Raw genomic sequence first — 13,161 nt, forward strand, 5'->3', positions numbered from 1 at the left:
CTTTGGCGAGGATAACCCCCGACGAAGATACCATCCAAATATTTTGTTTTTTAGTGGTATTTTCATCTTCCAATTTTTTTTTTTTATTATTATCAACTGGTATGCCTGAATGAAGGATTGCTTTGTATAGGGAATGTATCGAGAAAGTGCCATCTACATGTAGATTCCACCGAAATTCGTCAGGTTCAGGCGATAGTTGTATATCTCCCAGACGATCTAGTAGGGAATTCCATGCAACCATTCTTTCCCCGAACAAAACCCATCTGACGTCGCATTCGGAGGTGAGGTAGCCATTACTGTAGCAATGGTTTCACTTTTGCGACGAACAATACTATAAAAAAAGAATATTGTCACATAAGGGTGCATTGCCTAACCAAATATCCTCCATCTATGCTCCATTATTGATTGCAAAAGTGCCATGGCGAAAAGAAGATTTCTTCGAGTCCATCGGTCCTATACTTTTGGATGACCATACGATGATTCAATAATAACGTTGCGTGAAGCTAAAAAAAAAAAGCTCCGGTTTCGCTAACTGAAGTATTGACTCTCGCTTTATTAGAAATTTCAAAGTGTCAGGCTAGGATTTACGTACGACAAAATTTAGTGGATGTCACATGTGATGCATCTGTTAGATTTATGGTGATTTTCTCTTCTAAGTACCTGTAGTTCCTATAGACGGTTCACAAAAAAAAAATGGAAATCGAGGCAAAAGCTTGCCTATCCATTAATTAAGAAGAAAAGTGTTCAGTTGATTAACGGAAAATCGGGCGAAAACCGATACAACTCGGGCTAAACCCTGACCAACATCGGCACATAAGGGTCCAACACATCGACGATACAACGGACATCGCACTCGCCGAGACCAGCTAGCCTCCCACCCATGCCAGAGAGAAGACGCCATGACTGCTATAGGAGGAGCAGGTATATGACTCTCCAACAAGACGAAGAAGCCAAACCTCCGCCAAAGCAACCTTGTCGCCCACACAACACAAGATCGATGCCCACAACACTGCCAAACTTTCGGGGCCGCTGCCCCGACATCCAGCTGCTCCGCCACGCCTAGCGCAGACCACCAACACCGCCTTCCGGGACCGCCATCCCGACATACCACCGCTCGCAATCGAGCTGCGACGCCGTGCTACCCAGCCGCCTGCAGCCCAAGCTGCACCGACAAACCACCCGCAGACCATGGCCGCCACACCAACATCCGGAGTCGCCGCTCCGACGTAAAGTCGACCGCCTCCGCTGAGGCGTGCCGACCGAGCTGACAAGCTCGCCGCCCACGCGACACAAGATTGCCACCCAAGCCAAGCCAAGAAGTCACCGCGCCCCATGAGGCTGCTACCCGCCATGGATCCCGAGGCCGCCGCCTCGGCACACCACCACCATTCGGAGCCGCCGCCCCGACACTCACAAGCCAAGACAAAAGAGGAGCACCACCAAACAGCCACACGTCGACTCTCCAAGACGACACCCTCAAGAGGGAAGCGACGAAGGCGCCACCATCGCCCGCTAACCGGAGCTTGGGTTTTCACCCAGAGAGACCATGACATTGTTGTTGGAGAGAAAAGGAGGCTCCTCGCCGATGCCTCCAAGAAGGGAAGCGATGTCCCTAAACGACGCCATCGCCAGCACCAAACCGAAGTCTGGGCTAGGCTTTCGCCTGGATCTCCTCCCCACCACTGAACACTTTTTTATGAGGTCTATATCTCTTTGTTTTATATAATTTGTTCTTTAATTATGATTCTTTTCAGTGCCGTAAGTACGATAAAATTGGCATGTAATATCATTGGCAATATATGGTATATAGAAACTAAATTAATGTAATTGAAGCATTGCTAAATTATTTTGTATTTTATTTTGTGAACATTATTGTGCATTGCTATTTAAATTCACACCTTTATTCTACTCTTTATTTTTCTAACCAGGTTTAGTATTGACTAATTTATCCTTGCTATATCATGTAGCGATTCTGATACACTTCTAGAAAGATCTGGTCCCGAGCTATATGGTAATGAGACCCCCAATACTATATGTGTTTTTGGTTCAATTGTATGGTCTAATTGGGTTCCAAATTTAGATATGGAAATGAAAACGCGGGTGTACCGGATGGTGCAGCAACAAGAGGGACAAAGGAGGCATTGTGCGCAGATGCCCTAACCTTGGAGCGCGCAGTGGAAGCGATGAAGCTAGGTGAGTTCAACGGCACACCATCACCGTACAAACGGAATTATTTGTACGCCATTGTAACCGTAATTCTTTTTCTCTCCCAGTGCAACGCACGGGCATGTTTTCTATTTCTTCTAAAACTAAATTCGGAAAAGGAAAAGTCCCTGGTCTCTAATAAAAGAATTGACTACAGTTTGGAGAAGGATATCTTATTATCTTATGGATAACATTGGAGTGCTCCTACCTTCTATGTGTTTGAAATGCCCGTAGCCAAGTAGTATAATAAAGATGATCCTGAACAATATCAGTCAAGTTTGCTAGTATTCGAATGCGTGATATGTAGGAGCTGCGCTGCCTTCCCAGTTCTCTCCGCGTGTTCGCCTTCAGAGCGCACTCTCGCTATACATTTGACGAGGCATACCTGTGCGACCAGCTATAATGAATTGACAATGATTCCTTCCATATGCAACAGTTAACGTAGCTTCTGTGATCGTCCATTTCTGTGGTTTCAGGCCAGCGAGAAGCTTCTCCTACAGCGAGCTCCAAGCTTCGATGCCTCAGGCTGAGTGAGCTTCGGTGTATCTGTGTACGTCCAAGATGGGAATCAACTGAATATACATTTCTGCAGAGACAACTAATATGAAATAGAGGAAGCATTAGGGCATGTTCAATGCTAGACGTTTATCTAGGCGCTAACAGAGGAAAAAATAAACACTACGAAATAAAAAAATAATCTAAGAATTGCTCTTTTCCAACACTTGGCGCTAAAACAGAACCGAAACAGTCCTCCGCTGGCGCCCTCTCTCCACTAAAGCGTTGCTGCCTGTTTTTGCGTCGACGCAGCATCTTTTTTTCGAAATGGGGTGTACCCCGGCTTCTGCATCATGACGATGCACACGGCCATTTATTAATAGAAAAATCCAATAAAAATTGTTTACAATTCACACATGCTCAAGGATTGATACAAGAATCAACCATCGAAAAAAGGACATACTACGACTACCACTCAACATAGTCTTCTAGTATGCCGCCAACCAGCCTGGCACAAGATATCCTGAGCGACCATCAGGAGACGTGTGCATCCAGAAACCATTGTATCCCGCAATCCCTCCGGGGAAAGTAGAGCCCAAAGCTGGAACCAATGGGAGACCATGTGTATAACCTGCAAGAAATGAAAAGAGACTTTTTTGTTAAAGATTATATCATTTCTGACCCTCCAAATAGACCAACATAAGGCAGAAACCCCAATCCGGATAAACGCCTTAGATTTTCTATCTACTCCTTTAAGCCAGTTACCAAACATATTGGTAATATTGGTAGGAGGTGGGATATCATAAGTGAAATTAACTGTACGCCATAAAAGCTTAGCTAATGGACAATCAATAAAAAGGTGTTGAATGGTCTCCTGTTTCCCACAGAATACACATTTTGTACACCCATTCCACTGACGTTTTGCTAGGTTATCTTTTGTTAACAAAACCTTATTACTCATGAACCACATGAAAATCTTAATTTTAAGGGGTATTTTGACCTTCCATAGATATTTTCGCAAAAAGGGGGTATGGTCACACATAATATCTTCATACATAGACTTGACAGTAAACACTCCGTTAGATGTCAGATTCCAAAAAAACCTATCATCCTCGTCATTCAAAGTAACCATCATGAGTTTCCGACATAATTGTAACCATAAAGTCCATTTACTACCATTCAACACTCTTCGGAAAGTAATATTCAAAGGTGGTTGGGCAAGCACATGTGCCACAGTGACATTTTTTATGATGGACAATGTTATATAGTGAAGGATATTGCTGAGCCAATGAAGTATTTCCCAACCAGGTATCTTCCCAGAAGCGGATGGTCATACCATTACCCACTTTGAAAGAGCCCCTTGAAAAAAACTCGTGTTTTACCTCCATCGATCATTTCCAAAAAGGAGAATCAGAAGGCTTGGCTTGAACCTCCGATAACGACTTATGTCCAAGGTATTTGTTATGTAGCAATTCTTGCCACACCCCATCTTCGTTAAGAAGTTTAAAGAGCCATTTACTCAATAAACATCTATTTTTGATTTCAAGCACCTCAATACCTAAACCCCCTTGATCTTTGGGACGGCACACAATATTCCATTTTGTTAGGCGGTATTTTTTCTTGTTTTCATCTGATTGCCAAAAAAATCTGATTGCATCGACGCAACATCTGGTGCCAGGATTCGCTAGTGAAACCGCTGCTCGTCCAGGAAAATAATCCTAGCGCCTTCCGCTAGTTGATGACTAATCTCACTAGCCGCTTGAGAATTCATGGCCGTCGACGCGACTCTGACACCTGCCACCGTCGTATGTGTGGCTCCCCAGCTCAGCGGCGGCCACCATGTCACGGCGAGCGGTGGGCTTGCTTTTCCACGTGGCTCCCCAGCTCGACATTGGCGGCCTCTAGGGCGCGGTAAGCGGCGGGCTTGATTTTCAACGTGGCTCCCTAGCTCGGCGGCGGCGGCCTCCATGGCGTGGCGAGCAACGAGCTTGCTACGTCTGCGCCACACCCAGTCGACAGAAACGGCCTCGCTAAATATGTGCGGGTAGTGACCTTGCTAGGCACGGGTAGGCGGCCGCCCGCTAGGCCCGGCCTCCACCACAAAGGGAAAATGACCCGTTAATTACATATTAACCGGTGTGTTAATGGCATATTTATATTTTTCTATTAATTGTTAATTAAACATATTTTATCCCATCCCATCCTGTACATGTTTGCCCATGAACCAAACACACATGTTAAGTCAACCCACGAAGGGGTATCAGCAGATCCTAGCCGTCTAAATAGAACAAAATTTAGAGGGGGGACACCGGAGCAATAGCCACATACAATATCTCAACTTGAACCGGCCTCCAATTCCCGTGAGTTACATAGCTCCATCACTGGACAGTTGCACCCAAGGAAACATATGATAAGGAAAATGGTGGAATCATACAAAATTCACCAATTGTGTGATTACTCATTTTTGCTAGAGATCAGATACAGTGTTCAACTTGAACATGCCTTCTAATTCCCGTGACTTGTGACATAGCTGACAGCTCCACCACTAGCTAGTTGCACCCAAGAAAAAAATTAATACAAAATACATATTAATATTAAGAAGATATCAATGACATGCGTCATTTGCACCCAAGAAAACCTAGAAGGGGAAACCGTGGAATCATACAAAATTCAGCAATTGTGTGATCACTCATCTTTGTAGAGAGCAGAGGTCCCGAGGGTAATTATTTTTCTTCCATGCTTTAGTTGCTCATTTCATTTCGCAGTTAGCTCTGTGCATTATGCCCATTATAGTCATAATATACACCTCGACCTGGATCCTGGTCCCGGATCTACATGCAGCTGATTAGTCTTGTCTTAGTTCAGCAAAGCCTTGATTCGTAAGCAAGAGCATATAAAACAAGATCAAGGTGAGTTGTATATATATAGCAGCCAGCAGCGCAAACCAAGTGCAGATCAAGGTGAGCCAAGTGTTACACAAAACAAAAGAGAAGCGCTGTACTTTTGACACGCTAAGCAAGCAATGGTACTGTACTTTAGAACTCGATGGCACGTTAATACTGCCATTCAATTACAGTGCTGGTGCTCGCACACAACTTGGAGATGACTAATTAAGAAATTATTGACCGAATTCAAGTTACACAGTTCCTAGTTATATACCCCCTCCATCCGTGTGTATATATTCCATGCTTAATCTTGACAAGTGTATATATTAATATATGTCTAATTCAACTTGGCAGTATACAAATGAACCGCAAAAAAAAAGACACGGTTAATGGTCCCTGAACCTACGTTCATTAATATCGTGTTAATTAGTGTCAGTGTGCGTTTTGTAAGTGGTGGTACTAGGTTACCGGTGGAATGGACCACACATAGTCGTAGATATATGAAACTATAGGAAGGTTAACTAAAATAATTAGCAAGAAACCTTAATTGGACCACTGAACCTGCACTAAACTAAGCCGGTTTGGTAGTTCAACGATATGAATTAGTATAGCATATCACTAGTGGAAAAAGGGGCTTTGGTCAGGCACCTTTGGTCCCGGCCGTGTCCCGGGTCGGGACCCAAGGCTTGGCCACGTCGTCCTGTAAACGCTATAGCGCACGGCACCCAAAGGTTCCGGTTCGTAAAGAACCAAAGGTCCCGGCTCGTCTCCCAAACCGTGACTAAAGAGTTTTGCGCCACGCGGCGTCTGTGGCACCCTCTTTAATCCCGGTGCGTATTCCCAACCAGGACCTAAAGTCAAACGTTCAGTTTCCCGCGGAGCCCGATCGCGCGTCGCCATTACTGGCCGCGTCGAAACCGAGCGTCGACCGACATGGAATCCGAGCCGCCGGCGGCGGTGCAGCCAACCACTGTTCATATTCCTCTTCCCATTGCTTTATAAGCTCACCATTTTTCACCATTGCCACACACACTCTCTCCATCCGGCCTCCTCTCCTCATCCACCATTTGCAAAAGCCATTGTTCACCCAACCCTCTCTTGGTCGATAGATCACCTCGTGCGCGACCCGGCTCATCGGACACGGGTGTACTACCTCAAGGCCGAAGTGATGGAGGCGGCGTTCAAGGCCACGGTTACGCTCCGCGCAAGAATGGTGGGGGAGTGGATCTGGCGCGTGAAGAGGGACTTTCTCGACGCCGCAACGATCAAGTGTGTCGGGTTGGACTGCGAGTTCACCGACCCCCACAAGAAGAAGGCCGGTCAGGAGCAGCGTGCCGCCGTCTTTCAACTCTCGGTGGCGTCCGAGACGTTGGTGTTCCAGATGATTCATGCCCACATAAAAGTGCCACAAGTGCTCAAGGATTTCTTGGAGGACGGGAATATCAGATTCTGCGGCGACGCTATCGGCAACGATTTGAAAAAGCTAAGACTCGGGGGCATTCACATCACTTCCGCGTACGACCTCCAGAAGGTAGTCCCGAACCCCACCACCAAGACCACTCCAAGTATATATGATTTGGCGAACCATACCATTGCGACAAACCTTGAGCAGAAGAAGAAGTACGACCACAAGAAGAAGATGGACGTCGCCGCGTAAGAAAAAAAAGAAGAGGAGCTCATTTTTGGATGAGCCAACTATCCATTGAGCTACGAGAAAATGCACTATGCAACACTAGACGCTCACCTGGGCTTCAAGATTGCTAGGAAGTATTGGATGCTAGTTGGCTACTAGCCATGTTGATCATCTCAATATTTCGAGATGATGAGTAGCGGTGGTCTTCTATATTAGTAGTTGACCGCACTTCAAAATGTAGTTGACCTGCTTCTTCTCCACAGGCTTCTTCGTCGCTGGCTTCTTCTCCACGGGCTTCTTCGCCGCCGGCTTCTTCTCCTCGGGCTTCTTCGCCGCCGGCTTCTACTCCACGGGCTTCTTCAAATCACTCACATTTTTCTAATAATAAATCATATATTATTTGTCCAACTCCGGTTTACAGATTTCAAGATATTAATTATTTGGCAATATTATATGAATAATGCATATATTATTTGATAATAATAATAAATTAGTAAGTACATAATTATTTCATATTCAAATCACTCACATTTTTTTAATAATAAATCATACATTATTTGTCCAATTCCGGTTTACAGATTTCAAGATATTAATTATTTGGCAATATTATATGAGTAATGCATATATTATTTGATAATAATAATAAATTAATAAATACATAATTATTTCATATTCAAATCACTCACATTTTTATAATAATAAATCATATATTATTTGTCCAATTTCGGTTTACAGATTTCAAGATATTAATTATTTGGCAATATTATATGAATAATACATATATTATTTGATAATAATAAAAAATTAATAAATACATAATTATTTCATATTCAAATAACTCACATTTTTCTAATAATAAATCATATATTATTTGTCCAATTCCGGTTTACAGATTTCAAGATACTAATTATTTGGCAATATTATATGAATAATGCATATATTATTTGATAATAATAAAAATAAATTAATAAATACATAATTATTTCATATTCAAATCACTCACATTTTTCTAATAATAAATCATATATTGTCCAATTCCGGTTTACAAATTTCAAGATAATACTTATTTGGTAATATTATATGAATAATGCATATATTATTTGATAATAATAATGAATTAATAAATACGTAATTATTTCATATTCAAATCACTCACATTTTTCTAATAATAAATCATATATTTTTTGTCCGAAATGTGACAAAATGGTGTAAGAGATTGTGACACAATGGTATAAGAGTTAATAGAATTGATATGATAGTATTTACAACAAGGTACAATCACATTCGCGGGAGCGCAACAGAAAGGACCAAAAAGTTAAGCGTGTTGAGGGTGAAGTAGTGTACGGATGGGTGACCGATCGAGAAGTGATGACCAAGTCTACAAGTGTAATTAGTATTAAAAATGGTCCAAGTCAAAGAAAAAAATTAAAAAAATGAAAAACATAATTACTGAAAATAATATCTAGTCGCGGTTGGAGTTACGGGCCGGGACTGAAGGTTCTCCAGCCAAACCCTTTGGCGCGGCTACGTTGATGGCCATTAGTTCTGGTTGGTAACTGGGTCGCGACTAAATGTCACCCTTTTTGTCCCATCTAACTAATCGCGGTTGGCTAACCGGAACCATAGACCCTTACGGTGCGGGACTGAAGGCCATGTCCCTACCAGTATATGCTATCGTACAAAAGTTGGTCAAATTGGATCCAACTACACGCGGCATGCAAACCCTGCACGTAAACGCAACGAGGCAAGTTTAGCTCGTTTCAAGTGAATCATACACAAACGATCATTTAGCTCCTCCGTTACTGTTCAATGGAGGATGTATGATTGGAATTTCGAAGGTTTTCGGGTATGAATAATAATTCACCTGCGTTTGTGGTTTCCCTGTTTCTTCTTCTCTTGAAGTTTATATATTCTATCTCTGCAAAAGAAAGAAAAAATATGTTTCATACCAATTCCGAGAAAGGAAAAGTGAAGTTTATTCAAAACTTTAAAATGGAAAAGGTGGGTGCTTTGTACTTACAAATTAAGGCAAGCTGTGGTCCCATGCGGGCTAATTGCACGTTGCATTGGTCTTAGTTAAGCAAAGTAACAAACAAAAGCTACGTAATTAAGCTCGCAGATGACACTGCTAGTCTACAAAGTACTATACCGTCCCTCTCGTGCCAATGAAGCCATATGTATAGTATATATGTTAGCTTTAAGCTGCCACTAACTAGTATGCACTCTAGCCATTGCTTTTGAGGACCTCGCCCTAGCTAGATACCATAAACAAAAGCTAATTAGAAAACTCTCGTTAACTAAACAAAAGCCTGATTAGTTCGTGTATGCATGTCTGCCTTTGCTAGCTCCCCGTGGATTAAGGGACCACTATGATCGTGAGGACGACTGAACAAGCAACTATGCAAACATATTAACCAACCAAATGAGGCACTAAGGTTTGGACACATATTTTCTCGAGTGCCGCACTAATTAAACTATGTACCTTTAACCCCATGCAGTTAGAGACCTAGCACCCTCGAAGCAACTGTAGATGCCTAGCTTGAGGAGGAGGAGCTGCTGATCAAATTTGGATATACCGATCCATTTCCTTTTGACAAGTACTAACCCACTTTTGATAAAGTTCCCTTTCTGCAAAGTATAAGATTATAGGCCTAGATTATCGCAAACATGTCACTTAGTGACTTAGCCATAATGGTGCTGGAGCTAGAGGGAGGGTATGGCTTAGACGCAACACATTTGTTAACTAATCAGGCGGGAGCGCTTACGTGCATCGTCACCATTTTTAAAATGTGGCAGGTTGGATTCCCTTGCTATGCTTTTCCAGACATGCATGATCGAGGCTGCGGGTAATAATTGATCTTGTGGTGCTTTTCCATCACCAAATACCAACACACTGACCACATATAGTTATTGTTGCTGGTCGTCATTAGTAGTACTACATGCATGTTGACAGAGTCCAAATCTACCGTTTCCAGTAAGATGGTACAAGTAGCAAGCACTCTATAACCCATTAAAACTTCACTAATCCTGATTTGGACACAGAGCAAATTGCAGCTGTGCAATCCATGTGAAAGATTATTTGTGTCCTTAGCTGTAACATCGTCGAGGATATCATGTAGGTGTTAGATTGATCTTCTTCCCGTGTGGGCCCAACGGCCCACCGGGTCCCTTTGACATGCGCCCTGATCGGGGGCGCCCAACCCACTATGGTTGGCGGCTCCTATCACGCTACGCTATATAAAGAGGTGGGGGTAGACGACACGCAACTCGAGGTTCGTCGCGCACCGTACACCCTTGAGGTTCGTCGCCCACCGACACACCCTACCGATCTAGGGCTCGCAGCAATGACGGGAAGCACCGCCACCGCCACCTCGCCCACTCCATGCCGTCGCCGCTGCCTTCCACCATGGCCGGTTCGACGGGATCTTCGAGCCAAGGAGAAGGTACACTTTCCCCTCTAGATCTCACTCTTTCTCTCGCAGCACTAGCACATAACAGTAACTACTCGCACAGATCCTACCCTAGTTGATCCATAGTTATAACAGTAGGATCATTGCGAAATGTATCCCTTTTTGTATTCTCGTCTCCCTTCTGAACTTGTATCACTACTCGTGAGACAATTTCGTGGGTGTGGTTTCAATTAGTGAGGAGTTAACATGGGGACAATTTTTTTTTTGAAGCTTGACTGTGGGGAAACTCCCCACAGTAAATTTAATTAATTTTAAAGCTCTAATATTTACACATGAAACTAAATATGTAAAAAAATAGTAAGGTATCGAGTCATTAGCTTCAGCATCCGCTGGCCGATCACTCATCAGTCAGTTAGCTGTTTCAACTTTCAAGCTGAGGACCCCGGAACTTCACCCCGGAGCTCATAGGGGTAGGGTGTGTGTGCGTGCGTTCATAGGATGTTTGTACGTGCGTGTTTGTGAGCGTCTGCGTTGTACTGTGTTCACAATTTTTTCTTTTACCTGATCAGGCGTGTTTGAGCGAGGATGTTCAGTTTACTGCAAGCTGGTACCTGCTGCAGTACCCTGAACATGTAGGCTTGCGGCTATATACAAGTACCCAGTACCCCCATACCAATAATACCACATTGTCTCCATCCTAATACTATCACAAGGTATTTGTGTACATGCATAACTGAAACGCAATGCAGGTATCCGAAGCTCTGCTATAACTAATCACCAGTTGTTGCTTACATGATGTCTGTACATTTTGGACTAGCCAGCAGAAGTGTCACTAGATTGGAATTAATTTACCCTCTTGGGAGATTCCTTTTTAAACATAAGGCCAAAGGCCCAGCTTTAAATTAATAAAGCGGTAGGAGTCGATACGACACACGCCACATAAAGGAGACCTCCAAATACAAGTGCTGCCATACAAGTACCCAAGTCTGAAACACATATGAAAGAAAACAGCTAGAGAGTGGCGAGTAGCGGCGCGCAGGAAGAAAACGTCAATCCACCCAGGATGTCGATGTCGTCAGCGTCCTCTGGCCCCGATCCTCGCGTGTAGCCTCCTAACCTCGTCCAGTGCCACGTCCAGCAGCCGGCGGTCCTTCCGTCTCGACCGGTACCCTCCAGCTCGCATGTAGATAGACATTTTGAAGATAGCATCACTCGGGTTGGATATCGGGGAGCCTTCAATAGCAAGCTTGTTGCGGATGTTCCAAAGCGCCCAACTCGGGCAGCGAAGGTGTACCAAGCTATCCTACGAAGTCTACCCGTCAAGCCGTTGGCAATGGCTACAAAGTCCGCAGCCCCCGCTCGGGTCCCAAGAGCAGGCAAGTAGATCCCTAATCCCTGCCCACATAAATCTCGCGATGTGACAAGTGAAGAAGATATGATCGCAAGTTTCCCATTCCCCACAAAGGGCGCATCGCCCATCCGATGGCCCGTTCCGTTTGAGCAATTGGTCCCCGGAGGAAGCCTACCACGGATTAGTTGCCATAAGAACACCCCGATCTTCGGCGGAACCCTCGTGCGCCAAATCTCTTTAAAGTGGGTAATCGTCCCCCTCGGGACATCTTGGAGTACAACGAGTTGGTGGAGTACTCCCGGATGGTTCCGAGCCCAGCGGACTACGTCCTCGCCATCCGAGCGGTGCGAGAGGTCAAAAATCCTGCAGAGATTGTCCCATTCGACTCGCTCGGCTAAGCTGAAGGTGCGGCGGAACCTTATCCGCCAACCCTCGTTGGTCCTGACCCCCTAGACAATAGCAAAGTGATTGTCGCAGCAAGCAAACAACCGCGGAAAGGTGAAGCGAAGGGGCCCATTACCCGTCCACCAGTCCAGCCAGAAGTAGGTTCGACGCCCATTGTGAACCTGGTGCTTAGCACCCAATTTAAAGTACCATTTGATCTTTTGAATGGCGTTCCAGAACTGAGATCCTTTGGTGGGAACCGCCGGGAAAATAGATCATGGTCCCCTGTGTACTTGGCCCTAAGAAGGTCTGCCCACAGGCCTTCAGCGTTCTGATAGATCTTCCAGTTCCACTTTACCATCAAGGCGATATTCATGGACTTGGTGTTGAGGATACCCAACCCTCCAAACGCCCGGGGTTTGCACACCGTAGCCCAGTCCACCATATGGTACTTGCGTTTGGCCCCCACTCCCTCCCAAAAGAAGCGGGACCTGTGCTTGTCCATGGCTGCGTGAGTCGTGTCATGAAGCAAATAGAGACCCATGGCAAACAACGGGAGGCCGGAGAGGCAGGAGTTGGTAAGCTCAAGCCTCCCAGACCGACGCCAAGAAAAGGCCCCGCCAAGGCTCAACCCGGTGGCCAACCTTCTCGGTGAGGAAGTGCCGAGTCCGCGACCGAGAGGCGGCGGTCACCGACCGGTAGGCCAAGGTAGTGAAACGGCAAGCTCCCGAGCTTGCGGCTAAGGGAGTCGGCCACCCTCTGACGCTCCCTGTCTGTGACCCCTGTCACAATCACTTC

Source organism: Lolium rigidum, chromosome 6 (assembly GCF_022539505.1).
Source record: "Lolium rigidum isolate FL_2022 chromosome 6, APGP_CSIRO_Lrig_0.1, whole genome shotgun sequence".
NCBI lineage: Eukaryota > Viridiplantae > Streptophyta > Magnoliopsida > Poales > Poaceae > Lolium > Lolium rigidum.